Here is a 20,126-nt window from a genome sequence, read left to right as displayed (position 1 = left end):
ATGCATATGTACCAAGAATGGAAATCCCTTCCTCCCAGAAACCTGAGCATGTAGTTCTTAATTAATTGATGGAATAAACATGTGAATGTGCATAGTGACGCCTACTGGTAGGACTGGGAACAACAAGCAGACACCGATTATGAACTTATTTTTATGGATATGGAAATTACTCAAGTCAACCACCATACAGGGACGCGGGAAGTCAGTCCGAGGGGGGGGGGGGGGTGCTGAGAGAGAGTCTATATAATGACGTCATAATAAATGCTGCGCAACATCCATTGTTTACAGAGACGAGATGACGGGTGACGTCACATTCAGGGCTCCGCTCTGATAAACACTCTACTGGGGTGTAAAAAGAGTTCTGCCAACTAGCCACTGTTATTCACAAACGTTAGCAAGTAAACAATGTGGAAATTAGAGTAAACTCGGCTGATACTGTGCTGAATTTCACACACTAACAACATGCCGACAAGCTGTTGCGGTCCGGGATTATACACAGCGTTATAACAAGGATTCAGGAGGTTATTTCTAAAGGTTTACAAAGGAAAGTGACAATAAAAGAAAGCCTTCATTTTCATCCAGAGTTACGAGTTGTCTGATATGAGGAAAGTGACGGTTTCTCCGTCAAGTGAACCGTCCGTCTTTGCTCTTTTTTTGCCAACCAGTTTACGTGTGGGATTCCAGAATCAAAACGATAACATTCAACGTGTCTATTAATATGGCAGCAACATTTTACACCAGTTTTAGAATGTTCACTACAACAGATGTTGAACACCAACATGCTTATGTAAAATCAGCATAGTACCATATTCAGCTATGGACAGTTCTGCATTGTGCGTCATAGCCTACATCAGCCTACACAGACAATGTTATAAATAAAATGAAATGATAATATGATAAATATCATAAAAAGGGTGGATGTCAATAATTTAATGAAAAATCATGTATGATAAAATTATTAAAAAAAAAAAGTATTGATTTGTTCAGAAAACTTTCTCAATTGCAGTTACAGCCAGGGGCCGCTGCAGCACCCTAAGCACCCCCACTTTCCGTGTCCCTGGGTAACACTGTTGTTTTTTATTAGTCGTCATGAAAAAAAGCATAAGGGGTAACACTGTTGTTTTTTATTGGTCGTCATGAAAAAAACAAAAGGGGTAACACTGTCGATTTAATCAAATGAAACATGCGGGGTAACAGTCGTTTTTATCAAATGAAACATAAGGGACCATAGGGGGTGACACTGTCGTTTTTTATCGGTCGTCATGAAAAAAACATAAGGAGTAACACTGTCGATATTTATCAATTAAAACATAGGGGGTAACACTGTCGTTTTTATCAAATAAAAGATAGGGGGTGGCACTGTTGTTTTTCTTTGGTCCTCATGAAAAAAAACATAAGGGGTAACACTGTCGTTTTTTATTGGTCGTCATGGAAAAAAACATAAGGGGTAACACTGTCGTTTTTCATTGGTCGTCATGAAAAAAAACATAATGGGTAACACTGTTGTCTTTGTCAAATAAGATATAAGGGGTAACACTGTCGTTTTCTATTGGTCGTCATGAAAAAAACCATAAGGGGTAACACTGTTGTTTTCTATTGGTCGTCATGAAAAAAAACATAAGGGGCAACACTGTTGTTTTTTATTGGTCGTCATGAAAAAAAACATAAGGGGTAACACTGTTGTTTTTTATTGGTCGTCATCAAAAAAAACATAAGGGGTAACACTGTCGTTTTTTATTGGTCGTCATGAAAAAAAAACACAAGGGGTAACACTGTCGTTTTTCATTGGTCGTCATGAAAAAAAACATAAGGGGTAACACTGTTGTTTTCTATTGGTCGTCAGGAAAAAAAACATATGGGGTAACATTGTTGTTTTTTATTGGTCGTCATGAAAAAAAACATAAGGGGTAACACTGTTGTTTTTTATTGGTCGTCATCAAAAAAATCATAAGGGGTAACACTGTCGTTTTCTATTGGTCGTCATGAAAAAAACATGAGGGGTAACACTGTTGTTTTTTATTAGTCGTCATGAAAAAAAACATAAGGGGTAACACTCTTGTTTTTTATTGGTCATCATGAAAAAAACATAAGGGGTAACACTGTCGTTTTTTATTGGTCGTCATGAAAAAAAACATAAGGGGTAACACTGTCGTTTTTCATTGGTCGTCATGAAAAAAAACATAATGGGTAACACTGTTGTCTTTGTCAAATAAGATATAAGGGGTAACACTGTTGTTTTCTATTGGTCGTCATGAAAAAAAACATAAGGGGTAACACTGTCGTTTTTTATTGTTCGTCATCAAAAAAACATAAGGGGTAACACTGTCGTTTTTTATTGGTCGTCATGAAAAAAAACATAAGGGGTAACACTGTCGTTTTTCATTGGTCGTCATGAAAAAAAACATAAGGGGTAACACTGTTGTTTCTATTGGTCGTCAGGAAAAAAAACATATGGGGTAACATTGTTGTTTTTTATTGGTCGTCATGAAAAAAAACATAAGGGGTAACACTGTTGTTTTTTATTGGTCGTCATCAAAAAAATCATAAGGGTAACACTGTCGTTTTCTATTGGTCGTCATGAAAAAAACCATAAGGGGTAACACTGTTGTTTTTTATTAGTCGTCATGAAAAAAAACATAAGGGGTAACACTCTTGTTTTTTATTGGTCATCATGAAAAAAAACATAAGGGGTAACACTGTCGTTTTTTATTGGTCGTCATGAAAAAAAACATAAGGGGTAACACTGTCGTTTTTCATTGGTCGTCATGAAAAAAACCATAATGGGTAACACTGTTGTCTTTGTCAAATAAGATATAAGGGGTAACACTGTCGTTTTCTATTGGTCGTCATGAAAAAAACCATAAGGGGTAACACTGTTGTTTTCTATTGGTCGTCATGAAAAAAAACATAAGGGGCAACACTGTTGTTTTTTATTGGTCGTCATGAAAAAAAACATAAGGGGTAACACTGTTGTTTTTTATTGGTCGTCATCAAAAAAAACATAAGGGGTAACACTGTCGTTTTTTATTGGTCGTCATGAAAAAAAACACAAGGGGTAACACTGTCGTTTTTCATTGGTCGTCATGAAAAAAAACATAAGGGTAACACTGTTGTTTTCTATTGGTCGTCAGGAAAAAAAACATATGGGGTAACATTGTTGTTTTTATTGGTCGTCATGAAAAAAAACATAAGGGGTAACACTGTTGTTTTTATTGGTCGTCATCAAAAAAATCATAAGGGGTAACACTGTCGTTTTCTATTGGTCGTCATGAAAAAAACCATGAGGGGTAACACTGTTGTTTTTTATTAGTAGTCATGAAAAAAAACATAAGGGGTAACACTCTTGTTTTTTATTGGTCATCATGAAAAAAAACATAAGGGGTAACACTGTCGTTTTTTATTGGTCGTCATGAAAAAAAACATAAGGGGTAACACTGTCGTTTTTCATTGGTCGTCATGAAAAAAAACATAATGGGTAACACTGTTGTCTTTGTCAAATAAGATATAAGGGGTAACACTGTTGTTTTCTATTGGTCGTCATGAAAAAAAACATAAGGGGTAACACTGTTGTTTTTATTGGTCGTCATCAAAAAAAACATAAGGGTAACACTGTCGTTTTTTATTGGTCGTCATGAAAAAAAACACAAGGGGTAACACTGTCGTTTTTCATTGGTCGTCATGAAAAAAAACATAAGGGGTAACACTGTTGTTTTCTATTGGTCGTCAGGAAAAAAAACATATGGGGTAACATTGTTGTTTTTTATTGGTCGTCATGAAAAAAAACATAAGGGGTAACACTGTTGTTTTTTATTGGTCGTCATCAAAAAAATCATAAGGGGTAACACTGTCGTTTTCTATTGGTCGTCATGAAAAAAACCATAAGGGGTAACACTGTTGTTTTTTATTTGTCGTCATGAAAAAAAACATAAGGGGTAACACTCTTGTTTTTTATTGGTCATCATGAAAAAAAACATAAGGGGTAACACTGTTGTTTTCTATTGGTCGTCATGAAAAAAAACATAAGGGGCAACACTGTTGTTTTTTATTGGTCGTCATGAAAAAAAACATAAGGGGTAACACTGTTGTTTTTTATTGGTCGTCATGAAAAAAACATAAGGGGTAACACTGTCGTTTTTTATTGGTCGTCATGAAAAAAACACAAGGGGTAACACTGTCGTTTTTCATTGGTCGTCATGAAAAAAAACATAAGGGGTAACACTGTTGTTTTCTATTGGTCGTCAGGAAAAAAAAAATATGGGGTAACATTGTTGTTTTTTATTGGTCGTCATGAAAAAAAACATAAGGGGTAACACTGTTGTTTTTTATTGGTCGTCATCAAAAAAATCATAAGGGGTAACACTGTCGTTTTCTATTGGTCGTCATGAAAAAAACCATAAGGGGTAACACTGTTGTTTTTTATTAGTCGTCATGAAAAAAACATAAGGGGTAACACTGTTGTTTTTTATTGTTCGTCATCAAAAAAACATAAGGGGTAACACTGTCGTTTTTTATTGGTCGTTATGAAAAAAAACATAAGGGGTAACACTGTTGTTTTTTATTGTCGTCATGAAAAAAAACATAATGGATAACACTGTTGTCTTTGTCAAATAAAATATAAGGGGTAACACTGTCGTTTTCTATTGGTCGTCATGAAAAAAACCATAAGGGGTAACACTGTTGTTTTTTATTAGTCGTCATGAAAAAAAACATAAGGGGTAACACTGTTGTTTTTTATTGGTCATCATGAAAAAAAACATAAGGGGTAACACTGTCGTTTTTTATGGTCGTCATGAAAAAAAACAAGGGGTGACACTGTTGTTTTTTATTGGTCATCATGAAAAAAAACATAAGGGGTAACACTGTCGTTTTTTTATTGGTCGTCATGGAAAAAAACATAAGGGGTAACACTGTCGTTTTTCATTGGTCGTCATGAAAAAAAACATAAGGGGTAACACTGTTGTTTTTATCGGTCGTCATGAAAAAACATAAGGGGTAACACTGTTGTTTTTTATTGGTCGTCATCAAAAAAAAACATAAGGGGTAACACTGTCGTTTTATAGGTCGTCATGAAAAAAACATAAGGGGTAACACTGTCGTTTTTTATTGGTCGTCATGGAAAAAAAACATAAGGGGTAACACTGTCGTTTTTTATTGGTCGTCATGAAAAAAAACATAAGGGGTAACACTGTTGTTTTTTAGTGGTCGTCATGAAATAAAAACATAAGGGGTAACACTGTTGTTTTTTAGTGGTCGTCATGAACAAAAAAATAAGGGGGTAACACTGTTGTTTTTGTCAAATAAAATATAAGGGCTAACACTGTCGTTTTTTATCGGCCGTCATCAAAAAAACATAAGGGGTAACACTGTCGTTTTTTATTCGGCCGTCATCAAAAAAAACATAAGGGGTAACACTGTCGTTTTTTTATTGGTCATCATGAAAAAAAACATAAGGGGTAACTGTCGTTTTTTATTGGTCGTCATGAAAAAAAACATAAGGGTAACACTGCCGTTTTTTATAAAAAGAAACATAAGGGGTAACACTGTCGTTTTTTATAAAAAGAAACATAAGGGGTAACACTGTCGTTTTTTATGGGCCGTCATCAAATAAATAATAAGATCTGAAGCTGTCGTTTTTTATCAAAGATCGGGCGGATTAGCTCAGGAGGTAGAGCAGTTGTCTTGAAACTAAAAGGTTGGTTGTTCGATCCCCTCCTCCTCCTAGCTGGGCAATTATAGTACAATTTAACAATTATAATCAAATAAAGCATAAGGGGTAACACTGTTGTTGTTTTATTTCCCGTCAACAAATAAAACGTAAGGGGTAACACTGTCGTTTTTTATCCAAAAAAACATAAGGGGTAACACTGTCGTTTTTTATCGGCCGTCATTAAAAAAACATAAGGGGTAACACTGTTGTTTTTTATTCGTCGTCATGAAAAAAAACATAATGGGTAACACTGTCGTTTTTTATCGGCCGTCATCAAAAAAAACATAAGGGGTAACACCGTCGTTTTTTATCGGCCGTCATCAAAAAAAACATAAGGGGTAACACTGTCGTTTTTTATCGGCCGTCATCAAAAAAAACATAAGGGGTAACACTGTCGTTTTTTATCGGCCGTCATAAAAAAAAATATAAGGGGTAACACTGTCGTTTTTTATCGGCCGTCATCAAAAAAAACATAAGGGGTAACACTGTCGTTTTTTATCAAAAAAAACATGAGGGGTAACACTGTCGTTTTTTATAAAACGTAAGGGGTAACACTGTCGTTTTTTATCAAAAAAAACATAAGGGGTATCACTGTCGTTTTTTATCGGCCGTCATCAAAAAGAACATAAGGGGTAACACTGTCGTTTTTTATCAAAAAAAACATAAGGGGTAACACTGTCGTTTTTTATCGGCCGTCATCAAAAAAAACATAAGGGGTAACACTGTCGTTTTTTATTGGCCGTCATCAAATAAAACGTAAGGGGTAACACTGTCGTTTTTTATCAAAAAAAACATAAGGGGTATCACTGTCGTTTTTTATTGGCCGTCATCAAAAAAAACATAAGGGGTAACACTGTCGTTTTTTATAAAAAGAAACATAAGGGGTAACACTGTCGTTTTTTATGGGCCGTCATCAAATAAATAATAAGTTGTTACACTGTCGTTTATTGTAAAAGTTCGGGCGGCTTAGCTCAGGAGGTAGAGCAGTTGTCTTGAAACTGGAAGGTTGGGTGTTCGATCCCCAGCTCCTCCTAGCTGGGCAATTATAGTACAATTTAACAATTATAATCAAATAAAACGTAAGGGGTAACACTGTTGTTAATTTATTGCCCGTCAACAAATAAAACGTAAGGTGTAACACTGTCGTTTTTTATCAAAAAAAACATAAGGGGTAACACTGTCGTTTTTTATCGGCCGTCATCAAAAAAAACATAAGGGGTAACACTGTCGTTTTTTATCAAAAAAAACATAAGGGGTATCACTGTCGTTTTTTATTGGCCGTCATCAAAAATAACATAAGGAGTAATACTGTCGTTTTTTTATCAAAAAAAACAAAATAATAATAATAATAATACATTTAATTTAGAGGCGCCTTTCAAAACACCCAAGGTCACCTTACAGAGCATATAGTCATCATACATTTTTTAAAAAAACAAGACATTGTGGAAAAAATAAATAAATAAATAAATAAATAAACATAAGCAATAAGAAAAAAAAAAAAAAAAAAAAAAAAAAAAAAAAAAAAAAAAAAAAAAAAAAAAAAAAAAAAAAAAAAAAAAAAAAAAAAAAAAAGGGGTAACACTCGTTTTTTATCGGCCGTCATCAAAAAAAACATAAGGGGTAACACTGTCGTTTTTTATCGGCCGTCATCAAAAAAAAACATAAGGGGTAACACTGTCGTTTTTTATCAAAAAAAACATAAGGGGTATCACTGTCGTTTTTTATTTGCCGTCATCAAAAAAAACATAAGGGGTAACACTGTCGTTTTTTATCGGCCGTCATCAAAAAAACATGAGGGGTAACACTGTCGTTTTTTATTGGCCGTCATCAAATAAAACGTAAGGGGTAACACTGTTGTTGTTTTATTGCCCGTCAACAAATAAAATGTAAGGGGTAACACTGTCGTTTTTTATCAAAAAAAACATAAGGGGTAACACTGTCTTTTTTTATCGGCCGTCATCAAAAAAAACATAAGGGGTAACACTGTCGTTTTTTATCGGCCGTCATCAAAAAAAAACATAAGGGGTAACACTGTCGTTTTTTATCAAAAAAAACATAAGGGGTATCACTGTCATTTTTTATTGGCCGTCACCAAAAAAAACATAAGGGGTAACACTGTCGTTTTTTATCAAAAAAAACACAAGGGGTAACACTGTCGTTTTTTATCAAAAAAAACATAAGGGGTATCACTGTCGTTTTTTATTGGCCGTCATCAAAAAAAACATAAGGGGTAACACTGTCGTTTTTTATCGGCCGTCATCAAAAAAAACATAAGGGGTAACACTGTCGTTTTTTATCGGCCGTCATCAAAAAAAACATAAGTGGTAACACTGTCGTTTTTTATCGGCCGTCATCAAAAAAAACATAAGGGGTAACACTGTCGTTTTTTATCAAAAAAAACATAAGGGGTGTCACTGTCGTTTTTTATTGGCCGTCATCAAAAAAAACATAAGGGGTAACACTGTCGTTTTTTATAAAAAGAAACATAAGGGGTAACACTGTCTTTTTTTATGGGCCGTCATCAAATAAATAATAAGTTGTGACACTGTCGTTTATTATCAAAGGTCGGGCGGCTTAGCTCAGGATGTAGAGCAGTTGTCTTGAAGCTGAAAGGTTGGTTGTTCGATCCCCAGCTCCTCCTAGCTGGGCATTTATAGTACAATTCAAACCATAAGGGGTAACACTGTTGTTTTTTATTCCCAGTCATCAAAAAAACATAACGACAGTGTTACCCCTTTTTCTTGATAAAAAACTGTCGTTTTTTATCAAGAAAAACATAAGGGGTAACACTGTCGTTTTTTATCGGCCGTCATCAAAAAAAACATAAGGGGTAACACTGTCGTTTTTTATCGGCCGTCATCAAAAAAAACATAATGGGTAACACTGTCGTTTTTTATCGGCCGTCATTAAAAAAAACATAAGGGGTAACACTGTTGTTTTTTATTCGTCGTCATCAAAAAAAACATAAGGGGTAACACTGTCGTTTTTTATCGGCCGTCATCAAAAAAACATAAGGGGTAACACTGTCGTTTTTTATCGGCCGTCATCAAAAAAACATAAGGGGTAACACTGTCGTTTTTTATTGGCCATCATCAAAAAAAACATAAGGGGTAACACTGTCGTTTTTTATCGGCCGTCATCAAAAAAAACATAATGGGTAACACTGTCGTTTTTTATCGGCCGTCATTAAAAAAAACATAAGGGGTAACACTGTTGTTTTTTATTCGTCGTCATGAAAAAAAACATAAGGGGTAACACTGTCGTTTTTTATTGGCCGTCATCAAAAAAAACATAAGGGGTAACACTGTCGTTTTTTATCGGCCGTCATCAAAAAAACATAAGGGGTAACACTGTCGTTTTTTATCAAGAAAAACATAAGGGGTAACACTGTCGTTTTTTATTGGCCGTCATCAAAAAAAACATAAGGGGTAACACTGTTGTTTTTTATTCGTCGTCATGAAAAAAAACATAAGGGGTAACACTGTTGTTTTTTATTCGTCGTCATGAAAAAAAACATAAGGGGTAACACTGTCGTTTTTTATTGGCCGTCATCAAAAAAAACATAATGGGTAACACTGTCGTTTTTTATCGGCCGTCATTAAAAAAAACATAATGGGTAACACTGTCGTTTTTTATCGGCCGTCATTAAAAAAAACATAAGGGGTAACACTGTTGTTTTTTATTCGTCGTCATGAAAAAAAACATAAGGGGTAACACTGTTGTTTTTTATTCGTCGTCATGAAAAAAAACATAAGGGGTAACACTGTCGTTTTTTATTGGCCGTCATCAAAAAAAACATAATGGGTAACACTGTCGTTTTTTATCGGCCGTCATTAAAAAAAACATAAGGGGTAACACTGTTGTTTTTTATTCGTCGTCATGAAAAAAAACATAAGGGGTAACACTGTCGTTTTTTATTGGCCGTCATAAAAAAAACATAAGGGGTAACACTGTCGTTTTTTATCGGCCGTCATCAAAAAAAAACATAAGGGGTAACACTGTCGTTTTTTATCGGCCGTCATCAAAAAAACATAAGGGGTAACACTGTCGTTTTTTATCAAAAAAAACATGAGGGGTAACACTGTCGTTTTTTATCGGCCGTCATCAAAAAAAACATAAGGGGTAACACTGTCGTTTTTTATCGGCCGTCATCAAAAAAAACATAAGGGGTAACACTGTCGTTTTTTATCGGCCGTCATCAAAAAAAACATAAGGGGTAACACTGTCGTTTTTTATCAAAAAAAACATAAGGGGTGTCACTGTCGTTTTTTATTGGCCTTCATCAAAAAAAACATAAGGGGTAACACTGTCGTTTTTTATAAAAAGAAACATAAGGGGTAACACTGTCTTTTTTTATGGGCCGTCATCAAATAAATAATAAGTTGTGACACTGTCGTTTATTATCAAAGGTCGGGCGGCTTAGCTCAGGATGTAGAGCAGTTGTCTTGAAACTGAAAGGTTGGTTGTTCGATCCCCAGCTCCTCCTAGCTGGGCAATTATAGTACATTTCAAAACATAAGGGGTAACACTGTTGTTTTTTATTCCCAGTCATCAAAAAAACATAACGACAGTGTTACCCCTACCCTTGATAAAAAACTGTCGTTTTTTATCAAGAAAAACATAAGGGGTAACACTGTCGTTTTTTATCGGCTGTCATCAAAAAAAACATAAGGGGTAACACTGTCGTTTTTTATCGGCCGCCATCAAAAAAAACATAATGGGTAACACTGTCGTTTTTTATCGGCCGTCATTAAAAAAAACGTAAGGGGTAACACTGTTGTTTTTTATTCGTCGTCATGAAAAAAAACATAAGGGGTAACACTGTCGTTTTTTATCGGCCGTCATCAAAAAAAACATAAGGGGTAACACTGTCGTTTTTTATTGGCCGTCATCAAAAAAAACATAATGGGTAACACTGTCGTTTTTTATCGGCCGTCATCAAGAAAAACATAAGGGGTAACACTGTCGTTTTTTGTCGGCCGTCATTAAAAAAATCATAAGGGGTAACACTGTCGTTTTTTATAAAAATAAACATAAGGGGTAACACTGTCGTTCTTTATGGGCCGTCATCAAATAAATAATAAGATCTGACACTGTCGTTTATTAACAAAGGTCGGGCGGCTTAGCTCAGGATGTAGAGCAGTTGTCTTGAAACTGAAAGGTTGGTTGTTCGATCCCCAGCTCCCCCTAGCTGGGCAATTATAGTACAATTAAAAACATAAGGGGTAACACTGTTGATTTTTATTCCCAGTCATCAAAAAAACATAAGGGGTAACACTGTCGTTTTTTATCAAGAAAAACATAAGGGGTAACACTGTCGTTTTTTATCGGCCGTCATTAAAAAAAACATAAGGGGTAACACTGTTGTTTTTTATTCGTCGTCATGAAAAAAAACATAAGGGGTAACACTGTCGTTTTTTATTGGCCGTCATCAAAAAAAACATAAGGGGTAACACTGTCGTTTTTTATCGGCCGTCATCAAAAAAAACATAAGGGGTAACACTGTCGTTTTTTATCAAAAAAAACATGAGGGGCAACACTGTTGTTTTTTATCGGCCGTCATCAAAAAAAACATAAGGGGTAACACTGTCGTTTTTTATCGGCCGTCATCAAAAAAAACATAAGGGGTAACACTGTCGTTTTTTATCGGCCGTCATCAAAAAAAACATAAGGGGTAACACTGTCGTTTTTTATCGGCCGTCATCAAAAAAAACATAAGGGGTAACACTGTCGTTTTTTATCAAAAAAAACATAAGGGGTATCACTGTCGTTTTTTATCGGCCGTCATCAAAAAAAACATAAGGGGTAACACTGTCGTTTTTTATAAAAAGAAACATAAGGGGTAACACTGTCGTTTTTTATTGCCCGTCATCAAATAAATAATAATATGTGACACTATCGTTTATTATCAGAGATTGGGTGGCTTAGCTCAGGACGTAGAGCAGTTGTCTGGAAACTGGATGGTTGGGTGTTCGATCCCCAGCTCCTCCAAGCTGGACAATTATAGTACAATTTAACAATTATAATCAAATAAAACGTAAGGGTTAACACTGTCGTTTTTTATCAAAATAAACATAAGTGGTAACACTGTCGTTTTTTATCGGCCGTCATCAAAAAAAACATAAGGGCTAACTCTGACGTTTTTTATTGGCCGTCATCAAAAAAAACATAATGGGTAACACTGTTGTCTTTGTCAAATAAAATATAAGGGGTAACACTGTTGTTTTCTATTGGTCGTCATGAAAAAAACCATAAGGGGTAACACTGTTGTTTTTTATCGGTCGTCATGAAAAAAAACATAAGGGGTAACACTGTTTTTTTTTTATTGGTCATCATGAAAAAAAACATAAGGGGTAACACTGTCGTTTTTTATCGGCCGTCATCAAAAAAAACATAAGGGGTAACACTCGTTTTTTATCGGCCGTCATCAAAAAAAACATAAGGGGTAACACTGTCGTTTTTTATCACTGAAAACATAAGGGGTAACACTGTCGTTTTTTATCGGCCGTCATCAAAAAAAACATAAGGGGTAACACTGTCGTTTTTTATCGAAAAAAACATAAGGGTTAACACTGTCGTTTTTTATGGGCCGTCATCAAATAAATAATAATATGTGACACTGTCGTTTATTATTAAGGTTCGGGTGGCTTAGCTCAGGAGGTAGAGCAGTTGTCTTGAAACTGTAAGGTTGGGTGTTCGATCCCCAGCTCCTCCTAGCTGGGCAATTATAGTACAATTTAACAATTATAATCAAATAAAACGTAACGGGTAACACTGTTCTTGTTTTATTGCCCGTCAACACTGTCGTTTTTTATCAAAAAAAATATAAGGGGTAACACTGTCGTTTTTTATCTGCCGTCATCAAAAAAAACATAAGGGGTAACACCGTCGTTTTTTATCGGCCGTCATCAAAAAAAAAAGAAGGGGTAACACTGTCGTTTTTTGTCGGCCGTCATTAAAAAAATCATAAGGGGTAACACTGTCGTTTTTTATAAAAAGAAACATAAGGGGTAACACTGTCGTTTTTTATGGGCCGTCATCAAATAAATAATAAGATGTGACACTGTCGTTTATTATCATAGGTCGGGCGGCTTAGCTCAGGATGTAGAGCAGTTGTCGTGTAACTGAAAGGTTGGTTGTTCGATCCCCAGCTCCTCCTAGCTGGGCAATTATAGTAAAATTAAAAACATATGGGGTAACACTGTTGTTTTCTATTCCCAGTCATCAAAAAAACATAAGGGGTAACACTGACGTTTTTTATCAAGAAAAACATAAGGGGTAACACTGTCGTTTTTTATCGGCCGTCATCAAAAAAAACATAAGGGGTAACACTGTCGTTTTTTATCGGCCGTCATCAAAAAAAACATAATGGGTAACACAGTCGTTTTTTATCGGCCGTCATTAAAAAAAACATAAGGGGTAACACTGTTGTTTTTTATTCGTCGTCATGAAAAAAAACATAAGGGGTAACACTGTCGTTTTTTATCGGCCGTCATCAAAAAAAACATAAGGGGTAACACTGTCGTTTTTTATCGGCCGTCATCAAAAAAAACATAAGGGGTAACACTGTCGTTTTTTATCAAAAAAAACATGAGGGGTAACACTGTCGTTTTTTATCGGCCGTCATCAAAAAAAACATAAGGGTTAACACTGTCGTTTTTTATCGGCCGTCATCAAAAAAAACATAAGGGGTAACACTGTTGTTTTTTATCGGCCGTCATCAAAAAAAACATAAGGGGTAACACTGTCGTTTTTTATCGGCCGTCATCAAAAAAAACATAAGGAGTAACACTGACGTATTTTATCAAAAAAAACATAAGGGGTATCACTGTCGCTTTTTATTGGCCGTCATCAAAAAAAACATAAGGGGTAACACTGTCATTTTTTATCGGCCGTCATCAAAAAAAACATAAGGGGTAACACTGTCGTTTTTTATCGGCCGTCATCAAAAAAAACATAAGGAGTAACACTGACGTATTTTATCAAAAAAAACATAAGGGGTATCACTGTCGCTTTTTATTGGCCGTCATCAAAAAAAACATAAGGGGTAACACTGTCATTTTTTATCGGCCGTCATCAAAAAAAACATAAGGGGTAACACTGTTGTTTTTTATCGGCCGTCATCAAAAAAAACATAAGGGGTAACACTGTCGTTTTTTATCAAAAAAACATAAGGGGTGTCACTGTCGTTTTTTATTGGCCGTCATCAAAAAAAACATAAGGGGTAACACTGTCGTTTTTTATAAAAAGAAACATAAGGGGTAACACTGTCGTTTTTTATGGGCCGTCATCAAATAAATAATAAGTTGTGACACTGTCGTTTATTATCAAAGGTCGGGCGGCTTAGCTCAGGATGTAGAGCAGTGGTCTTGAAACTGAAAGGTTGGTTTTTCGATCCCCAGCTCCCCCTAGCTGGGCAATTATAGTAAAATTAAAAACATAAGGGGTAACACTGTTGATTTTTATTCCCAGTCATCAAAAACCATAAGGGGTAACACTGTCGTTTTTTATCAAGAAAAACATAAGGGGTAACACTGTCGTTTTTTATCGGCCGTCATCAAAAAAAACATAAGGGGTAACACTGTCGTTTTTTATCGGCCGTCATCAAAAAAAACATAAGGGGTAACACTGTCGTTTTTTATAAAAAGAAACATAAGGGGTAACACTGTCGTTTTTTATTGGCCGTCATCAAAAAAAACATAAGGGGTAACACTGACGTTTTTTATTGGCCGTCATCAAAAAAAACATAATGGGTAACACTGTTGTCTTTGTCAAATAAAATATAAGGGGTAACACTGTTGTTTTCTATTGGTCGTCATGAAAAAAACCATAAGGGGTAACACTGTTGTTTTTTATTGGTCGTCATGAAAAAAAACATAAGGGGTAACACTGTCGTTTTTTATCGGCCGTCATCAAAAAAAACATAAGGGGTAACACTGTCGTTTTTTATCGGCCGTCATCAAAAAAAACATAAGGGGTAACACTGTCGTTTTTTATCACCGAAAACATAAGGGGTAACACTGTCGTTTTTTATTGGTCATCATGAAAAAAAACATAAGGGGTAACACTGTCGTTTTTTATCGGCCGTCATCAAAAAAAACATAAGGGGTAACACTGTCGTTTTTTATCGGCCGTCATCAACAAAAACATAAGGGGTAACACTGTCGTTTTTTATCAAAAAAAACATAAGGGTTAACACTGTCGTTTTTTATGGGCCGTCATCAAATAAATAATAAGATGTGACACTGTCGTTTATTATCAAGGTTCGGGTGGCTTAGCTCAGGAGGTAGAGCAGTTGTCTTGAAACTGGAAGGTTGGGTGTTCGAACCCCAGCTCCTCCTTTCTGGGCAATTATAGTACAATTTAACAATTATAATCAAATAAAACGTAAGGGGTAACACTGTTCTTCTTTTATTGCCCGTCAACAAATAAAACGTAAGGGGCAACACTGTCGTTTTTTATCAAAAAAAACATAAGGGGTAACACTGTCGTTTTTTAACGGCCGTCATCAAAAAAAACATAAGGGGTAACACTGTCGTTTTTTATCGGCCGTCATCAAAAAAAACAGAAGGGGTAACACTGTCGTTTTTTGTCGGCCGTCATTAAAAAAATCATAAGGGGTAACACTGTCGTTTTTTATTGGTCGTCATGGAAAAAAACATAATGGGTAACACTGTTGTCTTTGTCAAATAAAATATAAGGGGTAACACTGTCGTTTTCTATTGGTCGTCATGAAAAAAACAAGGGAAATAATAGAAATACACACATACATTTTAATGTCAGGTAGATCCTCATTATTGATTATTGATTATTGTGTTTTGTCATCTCCTCAGTGGTGCAGTGGTGTGCACTCTGCCTATCCCCCTGGAGACCGGGGATCAAGTCCGGATGATGTCTTCTGTTGGAAGACTCATCTCTATTTCATGCGAATTATAAAGTCAAGTATAACCTTTGTGATGATATTATCCGGTGTCTTGATGGTGCATCGTTAAGTTCGGAGGTTATCACTCTAAACAGCTCATGTTCGCATCCTGGCAAAAACGACAGGGGTGCCACTGTCGTTATTTATTGGTCAACATGGAAAAAACTTGAGGGGTAACTCATTTTTATCGGCCGTCATGACTTAAATATAAGGGGTAACACTGTCGATATTTATCAAATAAAAGATAGGGGGTGACAGTTTTCTTTGTCAAATAAAATATAAGGGGTAACACTGTCGTTTTTTATTGGTTGTCATGAAAAAAAACATAAGGGAAATAATAGAACTACACACATACATTTTAATGTCATGTATATCCTCTTTATTGATGATTGATTTTTGTGTGTTGTCATCGCCTCAGTGGTGCAGTGGAGTGCACTCTGCCTAACCCCCTGCTTAGGCAGAGTACACTCCACTTGGGGTTCAAGTCCGGTTGATGTCTTCTGTTGGAAGACTCTTATCTCTATTTCATGCGAATTATAAAGTCAAGTATAACCTTTGTGATGAATTTATCCGGTGTCGTGATGGTGCATTGATAGGTTCAGAGGTTAACACTCTAATCAGCTCAAACGTCGACAGGGGTACCACTGTCGTTTTTTATTGGTCAACATGGAAAAAACATGAGGGGTAACACTGTCGTTTTTATCAAATGATACATAAGGGGTAACACTCGTTTATCGGTCGTCATGAAAAAACATAAGGGGTAACACTGTCAAAATGTATCGAATAAAACATAGGGGGTAACACCAGGGACGCGGGAAGTCAGTCCGAGGGGGGGGTGCTGAGAGAGAGTCTATATAATGACGTCATAATAAATGCTGCGCAACATCCATTGTTTACAGAGACGAGATGACGGGTGACGTCCCATTCAGGGTTCGTTTTTTGTGTATGTTTAAACATTACAATCAATCATAACAACGTTTATAGGACATAAAAGACAAAAAAGCATAATAGGTCCCCTTTAAGTACAACAATCTAGTTGAGGTACTTACGTACCAAAATTCTATGTGACCCCCTTTTCCATGACCTCCACTGGCTCCCTGTAGTAGTCAATACAATGTTCTTGGCCTACAAGGTGGTTAACGTAACTGCCCCTGCCTACCGCCAAGCGTTGACCACACAGCCCAGCTCAGGCGCTCCGCTCAGCTACCTCAGCTGGACACCTGGTACCGCCATCGTTAAGAGCAAGCAAAGGTTTTCACAATAAAGTCACAATTCATCTGTTTGGTAAAGCACATGGGGTTTATTGAAAGGCGCTATATTTGAATTAATTATTATTCAAACACAATACTGATTTGATTCAATAGAAGCTTGTTTAACCATTTTGCACAGATTAGAGAAAAACTAAAAAATAGCAGCCAAGAATCTATATAAATAAATATGTTTAAAATGTGTTTCTGGTTAGGTATGTATTAAACATACCTATGTGTATTATGAATATACCCATGTATTTACTTAATTAACTACTAGGACTAGAAGGAATAAAAAAATATGTTTTAAACTTCCCACTACCGTCGGTGAAGACAAGTGATCAGTATATCCACTGAAATTAAATCTGCCCCTACTGTAACTTATTTTAAAAATAAATTAAAAAAGCACATTTATTTTCTACTGCTTTCCATTAGTCTTGTTTTTGTTTTATTTTATTGTTACTTCAATAATAAAAAAAAAATGTGTACACACACACAATTTTATTTTTTTATTTTAAAGCACTTTGAATAACCACTGTGTCTGATACTGTGCTATACAAAACCACACCTACCAATATGTTGTCAATAGAACCCCCATGGACTGCAGCGTTTTTAGACAAAGGGTTCACATGTATTGCAAGATTCAAACACAGTGCAATCTGTAATCATTTTCTGTCCTTTATGAAGACCTATACGGTGGGAATAGCAGAGAGAAACTACACACGGTGAGTTCAATTTAATATGACAGTCGGCTAAAGGATGTTTCCTACCTACATTACATATATAGGCTACACACATTTCTAGAGATTTAAACCCTGCAGTAATCTTAATTCAAATACATTCAACCATGTTGAGAATGACAGTACCCTCTTGGACAACAAATCCTTAAGGTGAATGTTTAGAAAATAAAGGGTTCACATGTATTGCAAGTTTCAATCTGAATTTTTTTTTTTAAAACCTATGCTATGGGAACAGTACCCGACCACACTTTAACATCAGGTGAGTTAAATTGAATATGACAGTAGCCTCAATTATGTTTTATACCTACATTACTCATGTGTAGATTTTTTCGAGATTTAAAACCTGCAGTAATCTTATTTAAAATGCACATAAAGGTATGTATATGAAACTAAATATATGTGCCACCATTATAACAACTGGTTTGTGTATGTGCAATACGTTTTTCACTAAATTATGTTGAAATTATTATTGCTGGTGTTCCTTTTTGCACAGTTTACCTCGAGTTCCGTCTGGGTAAGATTTGTATTCTATTTAAATATTGTATGTAGAAAATGTGCGTTCGTTTTTAGTGTGTCCATTTGTCAATGTAGTTTAATTAATATGTTCCCAAAGAACACAAGGACGCTTCAGGTAAAGAGTATGTTTTCTTGACATGTAAACAATAATATTTAATCTGAGTTTTCGAAAGTAGGCTACATTTTTGGAATCCCCATTTTAAAAACCCATTTTTTTCTATCGCTTCAAATGCTTAATCGGTGTTAAACAGCCCGAATGTAATCTAAAGTAGACCTAGTCTTTCCAAAGTTTTCTTTCAACCCAGCGTTTAGTTGTGGTTTTCTAGTCTTTCTAGTGAAGGGGATTTGCCGACAACCATTGTGCACCGCCTGAACAGAATCGGAACGGGCGATGAGGAAGCGGGCGACTTGACAAAATAAATATAGGGGTCGGGTTAAAAAAAAAGAAGAAACGAATTATAATTATGATAATATTATAGAACATTATATAATAAAAACATGAAAAAGAAGGCTCAATCCGTTTTGGTTTTGATTTCATTGGACGCAGCCCGTTCTTTCGCAAAAACAAAGCCATTAGAAACACGTCTAAAAGCACTGATGAATGCATATGTAACCCAGTTCCTGTTAGGGACTCTTATTCTGAAGGAGGAGAAGTTAACCGATTCTTCTTTTATGTATTACCCAAGTATAGCCAACAATAATTTGTACATTCGATTATTATTCATAGATTAGAAAACAAAAAGGAGATCGTTAATACTTTGGAATAACATGGGAATGAATGAAACGCGCATGCGCATTTAAAAGACAGCGTTTACAGGAAGTGCGTCATTATTGCGCATCTAGGACCCCGAGTCGATCCGGCAGCCGAGTCAATCCGGTACCCACACCGGCATTCGAGAGGGCCTAGTGCACGGCTCCGTTAACGTCTCGTGTCCGAGGTTTTTCCTTTTAACATGAATGACGTTGATGGATTTAAGACACTGTGGTGACTTTTTAGTGTCAAGTGTTTTAGTGATAAAGGGATTTTTAGACTGGTTCAGCTGCTGCTCAATGACTCTCACGTTCCTCTGCTTGCAATCATTGCGATTCACCATTATTGATCTATTTATTCAAAAGATCCAAAGACAAAGAACGGATGCATTACGGTATCATTTTTATAAAAAATGCTTAAAAACAAGAATATTTCTGCATCCGGTACGTCATGAACAAGGGCGTGGCTAGGCTCCCGAGATGCAGAAGCATATCTCTCCTTGATGTTGCCCTGCGCCATTGAGCAGTTTACATAGGAATGAATGGGCACCATTTTGGAATCCGGTGTCCATTCTATAATATGTCCATGAAGCCGAGCCGGTCTGGTACCTACACCGGCACTAGGCATAAGCGAACTAGGCGGTCGCCTAGGGCGGCAAATGCGTTGGGGGAGTCAGCCCCCATAAGAACTTCCATTCCATACTTCTACAGATTCAGGACCATTGCAATCTATAGCTCAATATACATTCAATATACATTATTTCTCTGAGGAAATAATGTGATGCATATCGACACAGAAAGTCCTTTCTGTTAGAAAGTGTTTTATGACTAAACCTAACAAATTAGTCCCTAATATGCTGGAATAAACATGTGAATGTGCATAGTGACGCCTAGTGGTAGGACTGGGAACATTACAAGGAGACAGATTTTTAAATGATTGTTATGGATGTTGAAAAGGCGATTGCGCATCTACATTGTTGTGTACGGTACAGCACTTTTCCGCGGGCAGGGACTTCATGGTTTAATAAATCCATCCTGCTTATTTATGTTGGCTGTTTTACAAACAAAGTCATCTGTGGAATATAATGGCAATAAATACCATTAGACCAAATATTTGTATATTTTTTATTTTACTACGTTTAATATGTAGCCTTGTTTATGAAGTTTATGAAAAAGAAAAGTGAATAGGGCCAGTGGGGAGGCTAGCATGGAGGAGAGATGGGAAAAGGAGAAGAGAAGAGAGG

Source organism: Gadus chalcogrammus, chromosome 19 (genome assembly GCF_026213295.1).
Source record: "Gadus chalcogrammus isolate NIFS_2021 chromosome 19, NIFS_Gcha_1.0, whole genome shotgun sequence".
Classification (NCBI taxonomy): Eukaryota; Metazoa; Chordata; class Actinopteri; order Gadiformes; family Gadidae; genus Gadus; species Gadus chalcogrammus.
This window is presented reverse-complemented; position numbering follows the sequence as displayed.